The sequence below is a fragment of the Oryctolagus cuniculus genome, chromosome 7, assembly GCF_051225735.1.
Source record: "Oryctolagus cuniculus isolate XC-2025 breed Fujian yellow rabbit chromosome 7, ASM5122573v1, whole genome shotgun sequence".
Classification (NCBI taxonomy): domain Eukaryota; kingdom Metazoa; phylum Chordata; class Mammalia; order Lagomorpha; family Leporidae; genus Oryctolagus; species Oryctolagus cuniculus.
This window is the reverse complement of record NC_142873.1, coordinates 71,362,501-71,373,914: the sequence shown is the minus strand read 5'-3', so window position 1 is coordinate 71,373,914 and position 11,414 is coordinate 71,362,501. Positions and strand designations below refer to the sequence as shown.

At 40.8% G+C, this 11,414-nt stretch overlaps 1 pseudogene; it reads left to right on the top strand.

Annotated features, from left to right (window-relative positions):
• Positions 1-4,788: 4,788 nt before the first annotated feature.
• On the top strand, positions 4,789-5,349 carry LOC100354876 (programmed cell death protein 6 pseudogene; annotated as a pseudogene).
• The last annotated feature ends 6,065 nt before the right edge of the window (positions 5,350-11,414 follow it).

Sequence of the window (11,414 nt, the reverse complement as noted above, 5' to 3'; positions counted from 1 at the left end):
TCTTTTAATATTCATTTTAGTGTATCAGTCATTTATACTTCAGTACAAATTGTGACAATTCCAGTACTCAGGTCCCCAACTCTCATCTGTGCTATGAGGACGTAGAAGCTCTGAGTATAAAAATGAAAAGATAGAATAAGAGACTTTGAGTGATTGGAGTTCATATCAGGTATATTTATAATAGCCAAAAAGTGGAAGGAACCAAATATCATCAATTGATGAATAATAAAATGCAGTATATCCATATATGGGATACTATCTGGCAATTAAAATATATGAAGTTATAATATATGCTACAACATGGATGAACTTTGAAGACATTGTCTTATATAAAGGAAATCAGATATAAAAGGATATAGATTCAGGATCAGAGCTGTGGTGTAGCAGGTAAAGCTTCCACCTGTAGTGCTGGCATTCCATATGGGTGCCAGTTCTAGCCCCACTTCTGATCCAGCTCTCTGCTATGGCCAACATCCTATTTGGGCACCCACTCAAGTCCCAGCTGTTCCACTTCCAATCCAGCTCCCTGCTAATGAACCTGGGAAGGCAGTAGAAGAAGGTCCAAATCCCTGGGCACCTGCCACTCATATGGGAGACCCTAAAGAAGCTCCTGGCTCCTGGCTTTGGATCAGCCCAGCTCTTGCTGTTGTGACCATTTGGGGAGTGGATTGGTGGATGGAAGCTCTCTCTCTCTTTCTCTCTCTCTCTGTGTGGTTCTCTCCTTCACTCTCTCTGTAACTCTCAAATAAATAAATCTTTTAAAAAAATTTTAAAATAAAACCAATTAATGTATTAATTAATTTTTAGAAATTTAATATGGTGATAGAAGTACAGCTCTGTAAATATACCAAAAATTACTGTTATGCACTTTTTTCTCTGTCTTATGAATTTTCTTTTTTCAATATTTAAATTTTTAATTCACAAAGTATATTTTGTTGAATTAAATCATATATTACATATACTCTGAGTTATATGAAACAGAGAACATTTTTAAAGAATTTGTTAATACAGTAGATTCTCAGGGTCAGAGCAAATGCATGGTAGTTACTAAAACACAATTCTCATCCATTTTCATGTTAACATGATATTAATACAAAGAGAAATATAAACAGAACAGATTCAATATAGTTAGAATTCTAAGAATATGAGGATACTTCCCTTCCTCCCCTGCTTCTTCCCTCCTCTCTTCCATCATTTCTTTCTCTCATTCTTTCTAATTTTTGAGATAATGTATTTTTAATTTGCATTATAGTCAAAGGCTTAATCCTCCACTAAATAAGAGTTCAACAAGTAAAAAGTAAAACTGAGTTACAAAGTATGTGAATTATATCTCAATAAAGTTGTTTCCCAAAAAAAGAAACTGTGTGAGTTTGGGTGGACTTTGGACAGCTGGAGGGCAGCATTAAAATAAACCACAAGGAAGAAGAATTTGGAAAACACTAGACACAGCTCTCTCTTTCTTGGAATTTGACCCTGGATCCCTGTTGATGAGTCATAACACAGTGGGTGTCTTAAATTCAGCCCCACCACCAATTTGGACCCATCTGTCCACAGTTGCTAATGTCTCCCCAGCAGAAACCCTCCCTAACCAAACCAGCCTGAGTTTTCAGAGCAGTGATTAGAGCTTAGGCTGGAAATTCAGGCAGAAATGGTTTGAAACTCTCCCTCTGTGGCAGGTGTGTGTGTGACTTTGGGCAAAACTCCTTATTGCTCTTGGTCTCAATGTCCAGTGGAGATAATCAAGGTATCTATCTTAGAATATTGTTGCAAGAATTAAATGAGATAAGAAAGGCAAAGCTGGTGCAGATGTGTGGTGAAGTGGGTTAAGACGCTGCTTCGGTTGCCCTCATCCCCTATCAGAGTGCCTGGTCCCCACTACTTCAAATTTCCAAAACAGCTCCCTGCTAATTCAGGGAGGCAGCAGATGATAGCCCAAATATTGGGGTTCCTGCCACCCACATGGAGACATGAACAAAGTTTTTGTCTCCTGGTTTTGGCTTGACCCAGCCCTAACCATTACAGCCATTTAGGGAATGAACCAGAAGATGAAAGATACTCATATTCTCTCTATGTGTCTGTCTCTCTTTCTCTTTCTCTCTCTCTCTCTCTCTCTCGCTCTCTGTCACACACACACACACACGCACACACACACACAACTCTATTTCAAATAAATAATTAAAAGTAAAGGCACACCATGTAATGCCATAACCAGCACACAACGATTGCTTAGATGTAAGAATTATAAAAGTTTAGGAATGCAAACAGCATGTCAGAGATTCTGATACATCTTAAGGTGCATACTCCAGTATCACCCATTATGCTCTTCCAAGTCAGGCAAACTGGAAAGAGAAAAGAATAGTACCTTCAAGGAGATTAAGTCTTCCTCCTTTTTTATCTCCCCATCCAGCACATTCCCTGTGATAAATATTCCTGTCCCTGGGGAACTCAGCCCCGCTGAAAAGCAGAAACCATAATGTTCTGGGGCCGGCTTTGCTGCCTCCCAAATATCCAGTCTCAGTGCAGAGCAACTGCCCTGTTGCTGCATTCTGTGAAATGAATCAATTCTGATGCCACCAAATGGCCTTTATAAACCTATGGAAAAAAAAAAAAAAAGTTCTCCAAAAATACATCTTATATGGTTGACATACATTAAACAAGCACTTACTACCAGGTGATTACAATTCTTTCTGAACTTGCAGATCTTGTATCCTCAAAGGCAGACAGATGCTCAAATCCATTTAAAATTACAATGGATGGCGTGGTATCCTAAAAGTAGGTACGATGGACTATAGCAACACATATGAGAGAATGATCTGTTCTGTTAGTCCAGGAGGCCTTAGAGAGGAAGTATCAGCAGGCCTTGGAAGGATGAAAAGAAGTTCTAAAGCTAGGAAGGAAAAGAAGGCCTGAGTAACTTCATATGTGTATTCATAACCAGAGAACAGCACGCAAAATGAAGAGAGTATGAGGAGCAGAGAAGTGAGAACACACTGTATGTGGCTTTAGCTGCCAGGTTAAGGGGTTTGGACTTCACTTTTTTATTTTTTAACACATTAATGTATTTATTTTGAAAAGCAATGTTACAGAGAGAGGAACATACAGAGAGAAAGAGAGATCTTCCATCCACTGGTTCACTCCCCAGATGACCCAAGGGCCAGTGCTAGGCCAAGAGGGATCCAGAAGCCTGGAATTCCATCCAGGTCTGCCACATGGGTTCAGGGAACCAAACACTTGGGCCATCATCTGCTGCATTCTCAGGCAATAGCAGAGAGCTGGATGGGAAGTGGGGCAGCCAGGACTAGAACCTGCACCCATATGGGATGCTGGCCCTGAAGGCAGCTTTATTCTCTATGCCGCAGCACTGGGCCCACCCCCGAAGTAGTTGGCAATAAATGAATCACAAAAGAACCAAACAACTCTCCACCTCAGAGCTTCCTCCTTCAAATTATTATCTCTCAGTCAGAGTGACTTTTGAAAGGGTCTCTAAAATTTTTCTGTTGTGTACTTTATTTAATTCCGTGGAGGAGAAGGGTCAGGACAGGCTGTCGTCCAGGGCAATCCTCTGAGAGGTGCCTCCTGAAGCATCACAGGTGGGGACATGCGGAGGGTGAGTGACCATGGTCTCAGTATCTCTCCATGGAAACTACCAATGGGATAAGAGAGGATAAAAAAATAGCACTCTTGAAATGTTGTCTGGAATCCAATTACCAGTGGAACCTGCTAAAGAGAATAATGAAAGTAAATCAAATGAAGGTAAATCAAACAAGTTGATTTAACAAAAAAAAATTTGGTGGGATAGGTTTTTTGAGGAGCTTCCGGCTCTGCGATAGGTGGAAATGATCTAAACCCTGGTTTTACATAGCTAACTTCTGCAAAGAGCTGAGAAAACTTCTTTGAATAGGAAACTAACAAAAAGAAGCATATGAATTTACTAAATTCATATAATTCACTTGATTCAATGAGATGCAAAGTAGCTTCTCATTGGGGAAAAATTCTATTATCTTTGAAATAATTATATGCATAGGTAGAGCCTAGCTATTAATCATCAGCCTATTTTTTTAATCTACTACCAATTACCTGGAAGCAATTTTCACTAGTTGTGAGACATTTACCATAATTCTTAAAAGGAAGCAAACAAACCCTCTCTTGTGCTCAATATGCAAGCTTATTAAATGTTTACATGGCGATAGAAAAAAAAAAAGTATGCCTAATTTGAGAGGAGCAAATAAAAACAAAATACATGTTTTTAAATGTTTGTTTTTTCTTCTACTTGAAAGGCAAAGAGACAGAAAGGGTGAGAGAGTGAAGAGCAACAGAGAGATGGAAACAGATCTTCCATCTGCTGATTTACTCCCCAGATACTCAGGGCTGTGCCAGATCAAAGTCGGGGGCCCAGAACGGCACCCAGATGGTTCATGGGGCTGGCAGGGGCCAAAGCCCTTGAGCCATCATCCGCTGCCTCTCAGGATGCATTAGCAGGGAGCCGGATTGGAAGTAAAGCAGCCGGGACTGGAATCCGCACTCCCACATGGGATATGGGGCTCCCAAGCACCAGCCTAACCTGCTGCAGCACAACTCCTGCCCTACAAAACAAATATTTACCTAAACTTCTTAGGTTCATAACTATGAAAAGCAGAATATAGTTCAAAAGAAACCTGAGTTTCCAGCTAGAGACAATTAAAAGACTATCTCTTCAGAGATAATATTCAAATTTTGCAGAATTTCACAACGGGCCCTCCGGAGGCAGAAGCAGAGCCGCCGGTTGTTCGCTTTAAGCCCAGTACCTCCTCGGATGATGGCTGCCTACTCCTACCGTCCAGGCCTCCTCCCGGCAGCCCCGGATCTGCTGCGGACCGCCTCGGCGCCGCCAGACCAGAGCTTCCTATGGAACGTCTTCCAGTGTGTCGATAAAGACACGAGCGAGGTGATCCCAGACAAGGAGTTTCAGCAGGCGCTGCCCAAAAGCACATGGACTCCTTTAACCCAGTGACCGTCAGGCCGAGCATATCCAGGAGAAAGAGGCTCATGGGAACCTCATACATTCGCAGGTGTGTTTCAGAACCTCACCAATTGCACCTGTGATAGGGATAACTCAAGAATGAGCCACATGAACGAGCTCAAGCAAGCACGCTCTGGTTTGGGCTACCAGCTCTCTGACCAGTCCCATGAGACCCTCACTGGGAAATTTGACCGAAAAGGACTTGCAGGCAATGGCTTTTGACGACTTAATCCACAGCCACCGTCCTGCAGAGGTTGAGCGGTGTATTCCGACGCTACCACACAGATAAGAATGACTGGATTCGGGTGCCTTCTGAACAGTACCTTCCCATGGTTTTCCATGGTTTTTAGTATGGTATAATCATCAGTCTTTTGTGAACAGCAACACGACCGCAGAAGACAGCCTGGAAATGCCAAGTCTCTTACCTTTAACGAAATGGAACACAGATGTTAGAGTTAATGTAATTAATATCTGCGGACTTGGTTGTACGTATGTGGATAGCTGATTCATGTTTTTGCAGTTTTAACAATATCATTATGATGTCAACACTGCAGCTGATTCATGTTTTTGCAGTTAAAACAATATCATTATGATGCAAACATTGGGTTTGGTGACTGTTTGATTGTGCCACAAGGTAAAAATAAGCAATAATGTGTCAGAAATTCTGCTTGTTGGGGCCAGCATTGTGACATAGCAAGTAAAGCCAACTCCTGCAGGGCTAGCATCCCATATGGGTGCCAGTTCCAGTCCTGGCTGCTCAACTTCCTATCCAGCTCCCTGTTAATGTGCATGGGAAATCAGTGGAAGATAACCCAAGTCCTTGGGCTCCTACACCCATGTGAGAGACCCAAAAGAAGCTCCTGGCCCCTGGCTCCTGACTCCTGGCTCCTGACTCCTGGCTCCTGGCATTGGGTCAGCACAGCTCTGGCTGTTGCAGCCATTTAGGGAATGAACCATTGGATGGAAGACCTCTCTCTCTGCTTCTGCTCCTGCCCCTCTGTAACTCTGCCTTTTGAATAAATTAATAAATCTGGCCGGCGCTGCGGCTCACTAGGCTAATCCTCCACCTTGTGGCGCCGGCACACGGGGTTCTAGTCCCGGTCGGGGCGCCGGATTCTATCCTGGTTGCCCCTCTTCCAGGCCAGCTCTCTGCTGTGGCCCAGGAGTGCAGTGGAGGATGGCCCAAGTGCTTGGGCCCTGCACCCCATGGGAGACCAGGAGAAGTACCTGGCTCCTGCCATCGGATCGGCGCGGTGTGCTGGTTGCAGCGCGCGGGCCGCGGCGGCCATTGGAGGGTGAACCAACGGCAAAGGAAGACCTTTGTCTCTGTCTCTCTCTCTCACTGTCCACTCCTGCCTGTCAAAAAAATTAAAAAATAAAAAAGTTTTTAAAAAAAAAATAAATAAATAAATGAATCTTTAAAAAAAAAAAAAAAGAAATCTGCTTGCAGAAAACCAATCATGTCTTTTTTTAGATATCTCCAATTCTACTGTGAAAAAGCTTTTATTAGCCAATAAGAACCTTAAAACAATACAAAACTTGCACAAGCTTTTCATGTGCTTTACTTTTTAAAGAGGAACTTGTTAATATTCATTGGAATATGCAACATAAACAATAAAGTAAGTGGTACAGACAAAAAGACTTCAAAATTTTTGAAATCCATGCAGTTTTTTACATAATATACATTTCCTATGTATTATGAAAAACTTATGCAAAAATACACCCATATGTTTTCTTTGAGAGAGAGAGAAACAGATAGCTCCTTTCTGCAGGTTCACTGCCCAAAATGTTTTCAAAGACCATGCTGTGGGGGCAAAGTTAGGAGCTGAGAACTCAATCCAGGTCTTCTGTGTGGGTAGCAGGAAGTTAACTACTTGAGCCATAATCACTGCCTCTCAAGGTCTGCATTAGCAGGAAGCTGGAGTCAGGAACCATGTATCAAACCCAAGTACTCTTATACGGGATGCAGACACCTTAACAAATATTTCAGCTTCTAGGCTAAATGCCCATGCCTTTTAATTCCATTTTCCCATGAACATTTTGAAGGACTCTTGTATTTTTCACTCCAAGGATTCATCCTTTCTAACCACATAGGTACCAACACATGACCAGCTGACACACAGGTGGTGTGGAAAATGTAATTCCCACAATAGGTCTAATGATTTCCTTAGGGAAAATATCACTTCTTGTCATACATCAGTTGACCACTCAGTAGGCATTAAGGCTCAATGAATCTCACATTTAATTTAGACTATGGAAAAATTTTCCCCACTAAATATATCAGTTTGGCCAAAAAACTTTAAGAGATGGTTATACCTGTAAATATGGTTACACCTAGACTCTAAGAATGCCAATCCTATGGTTAAGGGTCCATGATCAATAAGACAGACTTCATTTAGGTAGTGAGGATACCGATAATAGTCAAGAGCTCTGTACATTTGGATGAAAGGGGAAAAAAATTAAACTGGCCATGATATAAGATAAATTATGCATGCTGCTTGAGTCAGAATGTTGGCTACAAGTTCAAATGTATTAGCACTCCTGGTTTTGTGGAAGCAAATAAAAAGCTATTGACAGAGCTGTAGTAATATTGCTGCGGACAACAAAGATTCTCAATGGTTATTCTACTAATTTATCAAACTGACCTTGAAAAAATCTGTTTTTTTTGAAATTATCATTTGTTGTAGAGTGTTTAATTTACACATTGCTACTGGAATTGTGTACTGACAGAATTTCCCCAGAACACACTAATCCTGGAAAGCCAAGGAGACTATGAAGAATATCAAAGCAATTGTAAATATCATTGATCCTTGAGCTCCTAGTCTGTGAGGATAGGCCACTCCTAAAAGTTCAAGTCCCTTCTTTGGGTCCCAGGAGGCTCAAACATTCTCCTAGTCCATTGTTGGAATTCCCTTCCTGTCCCCTAGTGACCTTCTATATAGCAGCTGTTGACTCAATCATGCTTGTTCCTTCCTACTGGAGTTCTTCTGTCCACTGATGCTCACATATTACAATTAGGGACTAGATCCTCTCCTCCCTGGTCTCATTAGACCCAAAATAGCAGCATCCTCTACTGGTTTTATACCTGCTCTTACTCACAATCCTAAATCAGCTTCCTTCAGGCTAAAATCAGAGACGCTATTGTCACTTACACAAAAGTACAATCCTCAAAGATCAGTAATCAGTACCCTAATCTGAGGCACATGTCTTTCCAACAATCACTTATGTCAAGCTGAGTTGTCTATTCCAGGTATTTCTAGAAGTTGCTGGGACCCCAGAATCAAAGCATTATTTCTATAATTTGTCTCCCTCATTTCTCTTAGAAGCCCATATGCAAATGTCCTAATATGATAGTATTCCCAAAGCTGTACGGATTAGGCTTTCCCTACCATACACCCTACCACTCTCCTCTTGTTAAAGTGAAACTCTAATGCACCATGAACTCGGTGCCTTTCAAGCAAATGGAGGTGTGAAATTTAAAAGCTCAGATTAGCAGACCAAGCCCTTTATTTATTGAAGAATCTTAGGTGAGGTAGAGAAGCAGTCTACTGAGAAAAATAAATAAATAAAAGTAAACTTAAATCAGTAGTTTGCACTTTAGCAAACACAGAAAGAAAAAGAAATTGAACGTGAATCAGTTAACATTTGGAACTTCTCTGTAGGAGTCAAATATTTCTCCCAAATAGAGAAGTCAGTGGGCTGCTATATAACATCTATTCTATCAGTTAGAACATTTTGCTCTTTAGTATAATGAATCTTGTAAATAAAGCTAAGCTCTGAGTTGTTTCCCAAAGGAAGATCATACAGTTTGTTTTGCTGGAATGTCAAGACGTAAGGGGAAAAAAAGAGATCATCAATAAACAAATGCACAGAACTGAATCATGACATTCTTTTCTGTGGACAAACCCGTCTTTATTTTGAGCTCTATGTTAGGAAGTCGCTGCTTCTCTTCTTTATAAATAACTTGGTATTTGGAGGCCACCATTTCTAATGTGGTGTAAGAACATCTCTGTAGTATCCCTGGTTGTGCACCCATTGCATACCATTTGTTTGCATTCCATTTGTCAGCATGGACATTTGTACTGGGTAGAATTCTGGGAAGGGGGAGACAACTCAGCAATTACACAAAGCTGAAAGTGTTTACATTGCCCTGTTGGAAGTGTGAGCTTACTCCCTTCAATAGCTCTGGGAAACATAATACGGATTCCATTAGGCCATCGTCAAATGCATTTTCTTGCTTCCTCACACAGATTTGGTAAATTCAAAGAAAGGAAAATGGATCTGTCCCACATCCCAAAAGGTTGTGATTTTTATTTCATCCATATCCATTTCTAAAACAGATAGGTAAAAAAAAGGAGGCAGATAAGACTATAGCTTGATAAAAATCCAATGTCAAATGGGCCAATCATAGTAAGTTAGTAAAGCCTTGGACAAAATTAGCCAAAGATATTCATCTAGCTTGACCTTTGTTTCCCATCTGAATAACTGTTCTGACTGTATTCAAGGACTACCTTTACAGGGCTGGTAACTATTGTGGGACCATAATAGCTTAGGATTTCATTCTTAAGAATTTCGAGGTCCATGGGGCAAAGAATAGACTGCTCTTTGGAATTTCACTTAGAAAGGAAATTACATCTCAATTGTTTTTAAATTTCTCTTCTGAAGATATTTTTATGTTGTAAGATTAAAATGAATATATACAAAGGGATATTTTTGTTACTTAGATTTAAAAACAAGTGGGTGATTGACAACTGATGTGGGTATAAAGTGGCACCTATCTCAGTCATTATTTTAGCAATGCTCTAGGCCTTTAAACATCACAGGATATAAGGACTCTAATTAGCCTTCAATCTTTACAGATCTGTTGGTGGCAACTTATTTCTTGGAACTTAGTGTTTTCTTAAATCTCACCCCACCCACACGACTGAATGACTACATAATGCAATTCTTTCAGTCTTTGCCCTGGGCACACATTGAGCAATCTAACTCCTACAGTTAGACTCTCACCAAAGGAGGGGAGTGGGGGTAGAACAGAAGAGAAGAGCAGGAAGGACAGAGGGGTAGGGAAGGAGGAAAATAAAGCTTAGGAACCCGAAAGAATTTCACTCTGCATGACAGATCTAATGATGAAATAAGGATTTTTCACACTATGCTAAAAAGAAGGGATTTTGTTTTGGTTTTTTGTCCCTTTCTAAAGGCATGCCATAAACACTGGCCCTTACAAAACATCCACCTCTCTAGAGAGACCCATTAAATATTTTGGAAGTAAATTTTCAGTTGGCATCTTTAAAAACGCTTATTTCCAAAAATCTTCAAGCTAGAATTACAATAGTCTGGAACCCAATCTGTCACTAAGCAAAATCTCAGAGCCTTCACTCTTAATAGTAAAATGGGCTGAAGGGCAGATACACTGACAGCTGGCTCATTTCTTGATTTGCCATGTAAATCCACTTTAACATAACTGGCTCACACCCTAGCTTTCAGAGTGATGGCTCTGCCTAGAAGCGGGTATAATTGGATAAGCTTATAGAATATTTCCATAATGACAAAGAAACCAGACCAAGACTTGCAAGATTTCCATAGTCAGTCTAATGGAAAGACTGCTGGATAGGGAGTATCACCATTTAGTGAACTGACACCCTGCCCAAATCAGTCAGTCCGTCTATGCCTCAGTTTTTTCCTGTATTGGAAATGAAGACATCTGATAGTCACTTGGTTCTAGGAGAAGGTTGAGACTTTGTTCTTTCTCCTGAACAAATAAATTGCAGTATTAGGTTATACATGTAGAAAGATATATTCAGCAAATGTGAAAGCATTGAAGGAAATAAAAATGTGTCTGCAAGGTTTAATATACCTTTCTAAGAACTTGACTCGTACAATAAAGTACATAAGTAATAGTAATCAGAAAATTAACATTTGCTAAGTTCCTATTATGCTATATGACAACCTTTACCTAAATATTCATTGAAATCTTGGGCCAGCAGTGTGGCACAGAGGGTTAACTCCCTGGCCTGAAGCACCAGCATCCCATGTGGGCACTGGTTCTAGTCCCAGCTGCTCCTCTTCCTATGCAGCTCTCTGCTATGGCCTGGGAAAGCAGTAGAAGATGATCCAAGTCCTTGGGCCCCTGCACCTGCGTGGGAGACCGGAAGAAGCTCCTGGCTCCTGGCTTCGGACCGGCGCAGCTCTGTCCATTGTGGCCAATTGGGGAGTGAACCATTAGATGGAAGACCTCTCTCTCTCTCTCTCTCTCTCTCTCTCTGTATGTGTATGTAACTCTGACTTTCAAATAAATAAATAATTCTTTAAAATAAATAAATATTCATTGAAATCTGATGAAAAATTTTATGTGATATTTGCTAGTCTCAACAGTCTATACCTGAAGAAACAGACTTTGAGAGTGCAAGTGATTTTC